This window comes from Gossypium arboreum, chromosome 6, assembly GCF_025698485.1.
Source record: "Gossypium arboreum isolate Shixiya-1 chromosome 6, ASM2569848v2, whole genome shotgun sequence".
Classification (NCBI taxonomy): Eukaryota; Viridiplantae; Streptophyta; class Magnoliopsida; order Malvales; family Malvaceae; genus Gossypium; species Gossypium arboreum.
This window is the reverse complement of record NC_069075.1, coordinates 98,076,051-98,089,313: the sequence shown is the minus strand read 5'-3', so window position 1 is coordinate 98,089,313 and position 13,263 is coordinate 98,076,051.

Genomic DNA, 13,263 nt, shown 5'->3' with positions numbered 1-13,263 from the left:
TGATGGGATATAAAAAGTGCGGTGTGATTACTATATGATTAACTTCCCAAGAACAAGGATGGTACAACTACACAATATAAAATGCATTTAGAAGGTTGTGTGAAACATCAGGTATCTTTAAAGGGACAAGGAAATCTTTTTTTACCATCTCAAGCACCTAGATCTGACAGTGCGAGTGATATCTAGACTTGGAAATATGACCAAACAAAGATCAGGAAAGTTGTTTCTCACATGATACTGGTTCATGAGTTGCCTTTTGCATTTAACTGAAAGTCCTCACTATGTAAGAATTTCTCGTGTTACAGCCAAAGCTGATTGTTGGACAAGTTATGAGGTTCAGAAGAAGAGGTTAAATGGGTTGTTGAAGATAGTGGATAGGATTAGCATTACAGCTGATATATGGAAGTCGGGCCAAAAGATTCAATACGTGGTCTTGACAACTCATTTTGTGGACTCGGATTGGAATTTGCAAAAAAGACTTTTGAACTTTGTTGATGTGCCTCCTCTGCATAGTGGAGTTTTCGTATATGACGCATTGTACAAATGCTTACAAGATTGGGGTATTGAAGGAAAAGTGTACTCAATTTCTGTGGACAATGCTTCTTACAATTATGCAGTTGTAAGGATGTTGAAATATATCCTTTCGTTTCATAAAAGGCTTCCTTTGAATGAGAAATTGTTTCATGTCTGTTGTTGTGCACACATCTTGAATCTATTGGTGCATAATGGTCTTTCTGAAATTGAAGATGTAAGTGATAATGTAAGAGAAAGTGTGAAGCAAATCACAACATCCACTATACGTTTGACTATGTTCAATTATATTGTTAAACAACTTTAGTTGCCAAATAAGAGGTTGATTTTAGATTGTTGTGTAATAGCTCGTTTTTGGGTCAAATTAGAATAGTGGTTTTGGGACCACAAATTTAAAGTAGAAATATTTATTTTATTATTCCTTTAAGGTCTACAGCATGATAGAATAATTATGTGAAACTTTTACTAAAAAATTTTATCGATTGAGTGCTTAATTTGACTAGAAGGACTAAATTGAAATAGGTGCAAAACTTGAATTCTATTAGTTAAAGGTGTATAATTATTATGAACTTTTAATTAGAGGTCCTCAAATGACAATTAGACCACTATACCTTAGGATGGACAAAAATGGATATGGTTGGTGAAATTTCAAAGTTAAGCATTAAGAGTATTTTAGTAATTTGGCTAATAAGGACAAAATTAACTAACTAAAAGATGTCCATCTTTTCAATTTCATCTCCCCATAGTCGAAAATCACAAGGAGTCTATATCTAGGGTTTTGGCCACTTTCAAGCTCGATTGTAAGTCTATTATTGCCCCGTTTTTAATGATTTCTATGTTTTTGAAGTTGCCTTAACCTAATCTAGCCTTTCCAAGGACTAATTTGAAGAAGGATTAAAGTATAAAATTTGAACCATGATGAATATGTGTTTATTTTGATGTTTGATGGTAGAAAATGCATGTTTTTTGTTTGTTAAACGACTTTTGTAAATGATTTTTAGTAAAAATGTTAAATAGGGACTTATTTGTAAAAGTTTATAAAATGTGTAGAAAAGTGTGAATAAATGAAAAATGTGGGCTGTTATGAGTATAAATAATAATTGGCTAGGTTTGGGTTGTAAAGAAATTGAAAGAAATTCATTTTAGGAGCCTAGAGACTAAATTGTAAAATGTTGAAAAGTTAGGGGAAAAAATGTAAAATTTTCCATAATGTGTTTTTGGGCTGAATTGAATAATGTGATGATTAAATAAGTTAAATATGGTATTATAGATCAAGAAAAATGAAGTTTGGGTCTAGATTAGGGGAAAACCAAAGTAATTGACAAATAGATCTCTTTGGCCATTTTTATAACCGAGGTAAGTTTGTATGTTAAATAAGCTTTACTTTAAATATGTTTTAAATGCTTTAATTTATGCATGAATTGTGTAATTGACCTTACGGACACATTTGATGACAATTTGGCAAGCGAGAAATCCCAATCGAACCTTAGGAATAGATTAGGATACAAGTGACATGTCACTATGGTTTTATGTTATGTGATCCAGGTGCTGGTCTTGTACATCCTACCGGTGGTTGAGTATACTGGCATATGTTGCAATTACTTGATAGCTTGTGTGAGTAGCACCGAGTAGCTATGTCTTGACTGACAGATTGTGTGAGCAGGCCCGTTGTTGGCTCGAGAGTAAGCATATATGTGATATGAGATAGAGGTAGCAATGGCTACATATGTGGCACCTTATGTGCAAGGTTTCCCGAGTATCTAAATTTATTATTCTGACTGGTTCATTGGGTATGTCAATGATGAAAATAAATATAAAGCTATTACGAGATGGTACAGGTATGTACGCAAAGCTTATGTTTAGAAAATTTGTGGAATGATGATTTCAAGGCAAGTTGTGATGGGATGAATTATGGTCATGAGATTTTGGTAAATTACATTACCTTATATTAAATTACTTGCATATTAATGTATGGTAAGTTTAGCTCATTTCTTTCATATGAGCTTACTAAGCTATATAGCTTACTCCGTTTTATTTTCCATGTTTTATAATGTCACCAAGCTAGCTCGGGTTGGAGATTATCGGAGTTCGCGTCACACTATCAAATTGTTATTTTGGGTACCGATGATTCTAAAAATTTTGAGAATATGTGTGACAGCCCAAAATTGACCCTAGTCGGGAAGTGGTTTCGGGACCACTAAACCGAGTCACCGAAATGTTTGAACGTAATATTTATTGTCTAGAATATGTATTTACGAATGTGTGAAAATTTCAAGCTTCGGTTTAGTTGATTGCATGTGAATTCAGTTAGTAGGACTTGTATGTCACTTTTGAAAAATGATAGGCTAATCTATAAGGACCTAGTAGTACATGTAGTCAAAAGGGAGGACTTGCATGTCAAAATCCCCCCCCAAGTGCTAGTGGCCGGCCATGACAAGGAAGCATGGGCAAGACATGTCATGAAACATGTTGGGTGAGTGTTTTATGTTGAAATAAATAAAATAAGGTGCATGAGTGATAAAAAAAAAAGTGTGTGTGTGAAGGCTTTCCCCTCCCCTCCCCATTGCCGTGCAAGTGAGAAAGAAAAACAAAAAAAAAAGCTTTGTTCATCTTTTTTTCATCCTTTTGGCCAAAATCTCAAGGGAGAAGAAAGGGTCCTTGCTCATGGTTGGTTTGGAATAGGTTGGCCATCCTTGTAGCTAGATTAAGGTATGTTTAATATGGTGCCATGAGATTCATGCATGTTCTTAGTTGCTAGTTTTAGTTCTAATTAGTCCATGATTCAAAACCTTGCTATGTCATGGGGATGATAGTATGAAATGAAAATTTGAGATAAGTAAGGTTAAATTTGATTTGGTAAAATCGGCCATATGGGTGTATATGTTTGTAAAAATATATTTTCTTTGTTAACTCCTTACAATCGGTTGTAGGAGTAATATTGGCTTATAAGGTTGAGTTGATTCATGATGTTGTATGTTAGGATTAAAATACTTGAGACTAGATTAGCTTAATGGTGACCATGCATTCGCCCTTGAAGCATTAAACAAATGTTGGTTGAGATTTTGATATTTTGAACAAAGATAGTTGTGAAATGGGGTGAAAACCATTAAGTTATACACATAAAAATCCAGCAAGAAGATTAAACTACTAAATGTATTCATTTTAGATCAAGACATCAAAGAGGAGAACCAAGCAAAGGCAAAGCAAAGATAATCGAGTAGTAGATTGGGAATCATTTCATCCGATATAAGGTAAGTCATTAAGCACTTATTTTGTACTAATTTAAAGGGTCGTAATGTCCAAGTAATGATGCTGAATGGAATGGTAGAATATATATATAAACATGTATGTATGTGGTGATAAAAATATTGAATTGAAAGAAAAGAGGTGAGATGTATTGAATGATCGGTTTCGGCACTAAGTGTGCGGGTGTAAACATTTATAATCACAAATTGGCACTAAGTGTGGGGTTCAAATTATACAGCACTAAGTGTGCAAGTTTGATTATATAGCACTAAGTGTGCGAGTTTGACTATTAAGCACTAAGTGTGCGGGCTTACTGCACATCCTCTAATAAACGTCGTGTTCTATGTGCGCTGCCTTACCGAAGTCAATCATGGACAGCGATGCGAGTAAACACCTTGAGCTCATGAGGAATGGACATTTTATTTATATTTGGAATTTTGGTTTGGTAAGTCTTGATCTATGTGGTGATTATGCTCGAAAATAAATGCATGCAATGTCATATGACGTAATGTATGAAATATCAAGTAGGGCTTGGTATGTGACCAAACCGAAATGCCTAAAGAATTATAGTACCGTTTGGAGTGTGGATGGAGGATTTTAATCCCGCATTAATTATTTTCTTTTATGGTATATTATTACTGAACGGCAATATAATGCTTATGGCTTACTGAGTTATATACTCATCCGGTGTTTGCTTGTCGCCATTTTAGGTTCCTCGGACTCGTCCTTTTTGCGTGCTCGTGATCGTCATTGGAGTCATCACACCGGCTAGCAACTTTTGGTATTTTTTTGTGTAGTCGGTTTAGGAGAACATTTTGGCATGTATAGGCTAATATGCTTTGTTGAACTTTGGTATGTAAACTTTTAGCCATGCGAAAATGGCATAAATGCTCGGTTGGATTTAGTTCTCCAATGTTAAGTCACAAGTCTTGGTAATTCGATTTCCATGCCTTATGCCATGGTTGATTATTTTGGTGTTAAAATGCATGTTATGGCAATAGTGTAGTAGGGAGATGTTGGATAATGATTAGCCTCTGGTATGGCTAGTCATGATCATGATTTGTGACATGTATGATGAATCACTAGTTAGATCAAAGGAAATCATGAAATAGGCATAGTTGCTTTAGTGACAGGTGCTGGCAGCAGCAGTAACGTGAGATTGAAAAATCACTAAAAATAGTAGGAATGGTATTAAATAGTAAATAAATTATGTAAATGTACCTTGATGAATCTACTTTTATATAGAAGAAACGAAATGGTCATATGAGTTATAAGTTAACAGATATTAAAGTTCTTGTGAAACAGGGCCAGAACGGTTTCTGGATCCCCTGTCCCGACTTTGGAAAATCATTGTAAATTAATCAGAGATAATTAGGAGTCATGCCATATATGTGTAGATTCCTCTCTGAGTCTAGTTTCTATAGAAACAAACGGCATCAGTATTGAAGCCCTGTACATGGAGATATCCAATTCGTAATGCACAAAGGTCAGTGTAGTCGATCCCTGCAACAGGGGTGACTTTAACTAATAAATTGTACTAATTGGCTCGACTAAAAATTCTAGAAAAAAATATGTAGATGGAAATATGAGTCTAGTTTCAGGGAAAAATTGCGAAACTGATTTTCGAGTTGTAAAACTCAAGTTATGAATTTTGGAGCGACTAGTACACAGATTGGCAGCTTGTCTGGAAACTCTCAATAAGTGGGTTGAAGTCTGTTAACACCTCGTGTTCGACTCCGGCGACGGTCTCGGGTTCGGGGTGTTACATTCTTATTGGTATCAGAGCTATGGTTTAGTCGGTTCTAGGACTACCATAGCGCGTATGAGTCTAGCTATACATGCCTTAATGTTAATGTTTAAATGTGTGATGACTTCTGACGGTTAAAATTTTTGTTTTGATTAGTAAATGGATCCGGTGTAGAGAGAACCTTGGCGGATGACGTTGGAAGTGTAGCGGCTGCTCTGCACAAGGGACGCCGCTGTTGAACCTCACCATCTGCGAATAATCAAGGTGAGGAGGCAAAACAAGCCTTCTTTACCATGATGAATGAGTGGGTAGCGCAATACGCCCGAACCAATCCTACTGTCCAACAATTCCGAATTTAAATAATCCACCCCAAGGGCTGTAATGCCATCGATTCGATCCTATGAGGCCGAGTAAGCCACCAGAGACTTGATTAGAAAGCGCGGGCTGAGGAGTTTAAGGCCATAGTTACCGATGATGCCGAAAGAGCCGAGTTACGCTTGATAACACCATTCGGTGTTTGATGAACCGTCATGCACACCGATGAATGTCTAAAGTGTGCTATATCCTTGTTGCGAGACTCACTTACTATTGGTGGAGGACTTTGATCTCCATAGTCCCAAACGAAGCGAGTTACTTGGGATTTCTTTCAAAAAAAATTTCGAAAGAAGTATATTAGTCAACGGTTCATCGATCAAAAGCATAAGGAATTCTTGGAACTCAAGCAAGGCCGTATGACAAGACTCGAATACTGAACATGAGTTCGTAAGACTTAGTCGGTATGCTCGGAAGTGTGTGGCCGATGAGGTTGCTATGTACAAAAGATTTGAAGAAGGATTGAATGAAGATTTAAAACTACTAGTGGGTATTTTGGAGATAAAGGAGTTCGTGACGCTGGTCGAACGAGCTTGCAAGGAGGAAGAACTTGGAAAGGAGAAGAAGAAGGCTGAATTTGAAGCTAAAGACTATCGTAAGAGATCGATGGGTAAAGCTCCCTTCTCATCAGAAAGAAGTTCGTGAGGACACTAATAAATCGAGGGCGATCAGGGAATTTCCATTAGAGCACGACCATCGACGGACTCGAGCTACTTGATTGGCTAGTGTGGGCAATAATCGTCAAGAGAGACCTGAATGCCCCCAATGTGGAAGACGACACCTAGGTGAATGTTGGGGTAAGTCTGTTAACAAGACTTTATTACGGATGTGGTTCAAGGACCACTTCATTAGAGATTGCACGAGCTAGATGAGAAGAATAAGATGCAAGGTGCAAGATCGAGTGGGGCGACGACTAGAGGTAGACCCCGAGGATTTCAGGAGGTAGGGGTGGTAATCGAGAGGAGCCACCGACACGGTACTGTTCGATCCGAGACCCGTGCTCTGCTAGAGCATATGCCATCCGCGCACGAGAGGAGGCATCCTCTCCGACGTTATCACGGTACTTTTACTCTCTTTGATACTAGTGTGATTGCATTGATTGACCCGCTCTACTCATTCATATGTATGTGAAACTTTAGCATCCAAGAAGACTCTACACCGTTGAGTCTCTCGAGTTCGTAATTCAGTGTCAAACCCTTTGGGTCAATACGTATCGTTGATAAAGTGTGCAAGAGATGCCCCTAATAATTCGAGAATCTGCTTTTCCTACCGATCCGATGCTTCTACCATTTGATGAATTCGATGTTATTCTTGGTATGGATTGGTGATCGTACATGATGCAAAGGTGGACTGCAAAAGGAAAACCATTGATTTGAGGAGTGCAAATAATAAGGTAGTCCGAGTCGAGTCTACTGATTTAAAAGGAGTGCCAGCGATAATATCTTCTATGACCGCTCGGAGATATGTGAAAAAGGGGTGTGAAACATACCTTGCGTATGTGTTTGAAAGTAAAGAGAAGGAAAAGAAACTCGAATCGGTACCAGTGGTTTGTGAGTATTCAGATGTTTTTCCGGAGGAGTTACCGGGATTGCCACCGGTTCGAGAAGTGGAATTCGGCATCAAAGTTGTACCGGTACTACGCCGATCTCAATAGCTCCGTGATCGTATGGCATTAACGGAGTTAAAGGAATTGAAGGTCCAATTGCAAGAATTGACGGATAGAGGTTTCGCTCGACCGAGTTTTTCTCCATGGGCGCACAAAGATTGTTTGTGAAAAAGAAGGACGGAAGCATGAGGTTGTGCATCGACTATCGTCAACTCAATAAAGTGACGATAAAGAATAAATATCCGCTGCCACGAATTGACGATTTGTTTGATCAATTAAAGGGAGCCTCGGTGTTTTCAAAGATAGATTTGAGGTCGGGTACTATCGGTTGAGAGTCCAAGAATCGGACATACCCAAAACCGCTTTTAGAACGAGGTACGGTCACTACTGAATTCTTGGTGATGCCGTTTGGGCTCACTAATGCCCTGCGGTGTTTATGGATTTAATGAATAGAATTTTCAGCCATACTTGGATCGGTTCGTAGTTGTATTTATCGATGACATTTTGGTCTATTCGAGAGATGAAACCGAACATCTTGAACACCGAGGCTAGTGTTGCAAATCTTACGAGATAAGCGATTATACGCAAAGTTTAGTAAATGTGAATTTTGGTTGAAAGAGGTTAGCTTTTTGGGGCACGTGGTGTCCGCACGGTGTCGGGTGGACCCGAACAAAATTTCGCCATAGTCGATTGGAAACCACCAAGGAATGTTACCGGGTTAGGAGCTTTTGGGGCTTGCCGGTTATTACCGACGATTTGTAAAGGTTTCTCGACGATAGCCACGCCAATGACGGCTTACTCCAAAAGGATGTTAAGTTCGAATGGACGGAGAAATGTCGAAAAGTTTCGATCAACTGAAAGCTTATTTGATCGAAGCCCCAATTCTAGTGCAACCCGAATCGGGCAAAGAGTTTGTCATTTATAGTGACGCATCCCTACTTGGGTTGGGTTGCGTATTGATGCAAGAAGGGCGAGTTGTGGCCTATCGTCGAGACAATTAAAGCCACATGAGAAAAATTATCCGACCCATGATCTCGAATTGGTCGCCATCGTATTCGCCTTAAAGATATGGCGACATTACTTATTTGGTGAGAAGTGCCATGTGTATTCGGATCACAAAAGTCTCAAATATTTGATGACTCAAAGAGACTTAAATCTGCGACAAAGACGTTGGCTCGAGCTGTTAAAGGATTATGAGTTGGTCATTGACTATCACCCGAGAAAGGCTAATGTGGTTGCAGATGCCTTAAGTCGTAAATCACTATTTACGTTGCGAGCGATGAATGTACACTTGTCTGTTCTACCCGACAGTGTGTTAGTAGCTGAATTGAAAGCCAAACCATTATTGATACGTCAAATTCGTGAAGCTCGTAAAGTCGACGATGAGTTGGTTGCAAACGGGATGAGTGTGTTCAACAAGGAATCGAATTTCAGATTGACGACCATGATTGCTTGACGTTCAAGGGTCGATTATGTATTCCAAGGAATTCGAAACTTGTTTCGATGATTTTGAACGAGGCTCACAAGAGTCGAATGTCAATCCACCCGGGAGTACGAAAATGTACAACGACACGAGACACCGCTTTTGGTGGCATGGTATGAAACGGACATTTCCAACTTTGTTTCAAGTGCTTAGTATGTCGCAAGTAAAGGCGGAACATCAAGTGCCCACGGGTTTGCTTCACCAATCATGATACCGAATGGAAATGGGAACGAGTCACGATGGATTTTGTATCCGGCTTGCCGATGTCGGCAAGCAAGAAAGATGCAATTTGGGTCGTCGTTGATAGATTGACTAAGTCGGCTCACTTTATCCCCGTCGTCACGGATTTTTCATTGGATAAGCTAGCTGAATTGTATGTTTCTCAGATTGTGAGATTACACGGGTACCGATTTCTATTGTGTAGATGAGATCCGAGATTCACCTCACAATTTTGGAAGAAATTGCAAGAAGCTTTGGGTACCAAGTCGCATTTTAGCACCGCTTTTCATCCCCAAACCGATGGTCAATCCGAGCGGATAATTCGAGATACTTGAGGATATGTTGAGATGTTGCATCCTCGAGTTTAATGGTTCATGGAAAGGTATTTACCCTTGATTGAATTCGCTACAACAATAGTTTTCAGTCAAGCATTAAGATGGCGCCTTACGAGGCTTTGTATGGTCGTAAATGCCGTACACCATTGTTTTGGACCGAGCTCGGTGAAAGCAAAATTTTCGGTGGATTTGATTAGAGATCTTGAGCAAAAGTTCGAGTAATTCGTGAAAGTTTGAAGGTCGCTTCAATCGTCGAAAGTCGTCGCGGATTTAAAACGAAGAGATATTGAGTATCGTGGGAGACAAAGTGTTTCTTAAGGTATCACCGAAAAAGATACTCGATTTGGCCGTAAGGGCAAATTGAGTCCGAGATTCATTGGGCCATATGAGATCTCCGAACGAGTCGGCCCGATGGCGTATAGGTTGCTTTTACCCCGAACTCGAAAGGATCCACAACGTTTTCCATGTTTCGATGCTTCGACGTTATCGATCCGATCCTTCGCATGTAATAAACCCTCCGAGATTGAAATTCAAGCCGATATGAGTTATGAAGAAGAACCAATTCGTATCCTAGCTCGTGAAGTGAAGGAGTTATAAACAAAAGGGTTCCGTTAGTAAAAGTGTTATGGCTCAAACACGGATGGAAGAAGCTACTTGGGAACCCGAGAATTCTATGAAAGAGCGTTACCCAAACACATTTCTAAGAAGATTTTCGGGACAAAAATTCCTTAAGTGGGGAGAGTTGTGACAGCCAAAATTGACCCTAGTCGGAAGTGGTTTGGGACCACTAAACCGAGTCACCAAATGTTTGAACGTAATATTTATTGTCTAGAATATGTATTTACGAATGTGTGAAAATTTCAAGCTTCGGTTTAGTTGATTGCATGTGAATTCAGTTAGTAGGACTTGTATGTCACTTTTGAAAAATGATAGGCTAATCTATAAGGACCTAGTAGTACATGTAGTCAAAGGGAGGACTTGCATGTCAAAATCCCCCAAGTGCTAGTGGCCGCCATGACAAGGAAGCATGGGCAAGACATGTCATGAAACATGTTGGGTGAGTGTTTTATGTTGAAATAAATAAAATAAGGTGCATGAGTGATAAAAAAAAATGTGTGTGTGAAGGCTTTCCCTCCCTCCCCATTGCCGCAAGTGAGAAAGAAAACAAAAAAAAGCTTTGTTCATCTTTTTTTCATCCTTTTGGCCGAAAATCTCAAGGGAGAAGAAAGGGTCCTTGCTCATGGTTGGTTTGGAATAGGTTGGCCATCCTTGTAGCTAGATTAAGGTATGTTTAATATGGTGCCATGAGATTCATGCATGTTCTTAGTTGCTAGTTTTAGTTCTAATTAGTCCATGATTCAAAACCTTGCTATGTCATGGGGATGATAGTATGAAATGAAAATTTGAGATAAGTAAGGTTAAATTTGATTTGGTAAAATCGGCCATATGGGTGTATATGTTTGTAAAAATATATTTTCTTTGTTAACTCCTTACAATCGGTTGTAGGAGTAATATTGGCTTATAAGGTTGAGTTGATTCATGATGTTGTATGTTAGGATTAAAATACTTGAGACTAGATTAGCTTAATGGTGACCATGCATTCGACCTTGAAGCATTAAACAAATGTTGGTTGAGATTTTGATATTTTGAACAAAGATAGTTGTGAAATGGGGTGAAAACCATTAAGTTATACACATAAAAATCCAGCAAGAAGATTAAACTACTAAATGTATTCATTTTAGATCAAGACATCAAAGAGGAGAACCAAGCAAAGGCAAAGCAAAGATAATCGAGTAGTAGATTGGGAATCATTTCATCCGATATAAGGTAAGTCATTAAGCACTTATTTTGTACTAATTTAAAGGGTCGTAATGTCCAAGTAATGATGCTGAATGGAATGGTAGAATATATATAAACATGTATGTATGTGGTGATAAAATATTGAATTGAAAGAAAAGAGGTGAGATGTATTGAATGATCGGTTTCGGCACTAAGTGTGCGGTGTAAACATTTATAATCACAAATTGGCACTAAGTGTGCGGGTTCAAATTATACAGCACTAAGTGTGCAAGTTTGATTATATAGCACTAAGTGTGCGAAGTTCGACTATTAAGCACTAAGTGTGCGGGCTTATTGTACATCCTCTAATAAACGTCGTGTTCTATGTGCGCTGCCTTACCGAGTCAATCATGGACAATGATGCGAGTAAACACCTTGAGCTCATGAGGAATGGACATTTTATTTATATTTGGAATTTTGGTTTGGTAAGTCTTGATCTATGTGGTGATTATGCTCGAAAATAAATGCATGCAATGTCATATGACGAATGTATGAAATATCAAGTAGGGCTTGGTATGTGACCAAACCGAAATGCCTAAAGAATTATAGTACCGCTTTGGAGTGTGGATGGAGGATTTTAATCCCGCATTAATTATTTTCTTTTATGGTATATTATTACTGAACGGCAATATAATGCTTATGGCTTACTGAGTTATATACTCACCCGGTGTTTGCTTGTCGCCATTTTAGGTTCCTCGACTCGTCCTTTTTGCGTGCTCGTGATCGTCATTGGAGTCATCACACCGCTAGCAACTTTTGGTATTTTTTGTGTAGTCGGTTTAGGAGAACATTTTGGCATGTATAGGCTAATATGCTTTGTTGAACTTTGGTATGTAAACTTTTAGCCATGCGAAAATGGCATAAATGCTCGGTTGGATTTAGTTCTCCAATGTTAAGTCACAAGTCTTGGTAATTCGATTTCCATGCCTTATGCCATGGTTGATTATTTTGGTGTTAAAATGCATGTTATGGCAATAGTGTAGTAGGGAGATGTTGGATAATGATTAGCCTCTGGTATGGCTAGTCATGATCATGATTTGTGACATGTATGATGAATCACTAGTTAGATCAAAGGAAATCATGAAATAGGCATAGTTGCTTTAGTGACAGGTGCTGGCAGCAGCAGTAACGTGAGATTGAAAAATCACTAAAAATAGTAGGAATGGTATTAAATAGTAAATAAATTATGTAAATGTACCTTGATGAATCTACTTTTATATAGAAGAAACGAAATGGTCATATGAGTTATAAGTTAACAGATATTAAAGTTCTTGTGAAACAGGGCCAGAACGGTTTCTGGATCCCCTGTCCCGACTTTGGAAAATAATTGTAAATTAATCAGAGATAATTAGGAGTGATGCCATATATGTGTAGATTCCTCTCTGAGTCTAGTTTCTATAGAAACAAACGGAATCAGTATTGAAGCCCTGTACATGGAGATATCCAATTCGTAATGCACAAAGGTCAGTGTAGTCGATCCCTGCAACAGGGGTGACTTTAACTAATAAATTGTACTAATTGGCTTGACTAAAAATTCTAGAAAAAAATATGTAGATGGAAATATGAGTCTAGTTTCAGGGAAAAATTTCGAAACTGATTTTCGAGTTGTAAAACTCAAGTTATGAATTTTGGAGCGACTAGTACACAGATTGGAAGCTTGTCTGGAAACTCTCAATAAGTGGGTTGAAGTCGGTTAACACCTCGTGTTCGACTCCGGCGACGGTCTCGGGTTCTGGGTGTTACAATATGGCATGTATAGGGACTTGGTCTTTTTGTTATATGTGTCATTATGAATTTGGCCAAATGTATTGGCTTGTAATTGTCAAAGGCTTGATGTGGTGTTTGGCCATGTAACTTTTAACAGCCCGATTTAGGGCCTAGTCAG